This window comes from Harpia harpyja, chromosome 11, assembly GCF_026419915.1.
Source record: "Harpia harpyja isolate bHarHar1 chromosome 11, bHarHar1 primary haplotype, whole genome shotgun sequence".
Classification (NCBI taxonomy): domain Eukaryota; kingdom Metazoa; phylum Chordata; class Aves; order Accipitriformes; family Accipitridae; genus Harpia; species Harpia harpyja.
The window spans coordinates 43005545-43005778 of record NC_068950.1 but is presented as its reverse complement, the minus strand read 5'-3'; positions in this window follow the sequence as shown (position 1 = coordinate 43005778).

The following is a 234-nucleotide window of genomic DNA, read 5'->3' as shown; positions in this document are numbered from 1 at the left end:
TAAAAGGAAAAAAGGTGCTTTAATGAATACACGTGATGCTTATTATTTGGATCGGCAACATTTGTGCCTTCTGTGCCTGAACGGCACTTAGAATAGGTTAACATTTGGTTTACAACACAACAATAAAATTTGCCTTTATTGCAAATAAACAGAGTATTCACACCTTACAATATTGTTTTAGATGCAGGATTATATTCACTCTTAGAGCATCTAATAATATAAAAGGCACATGCA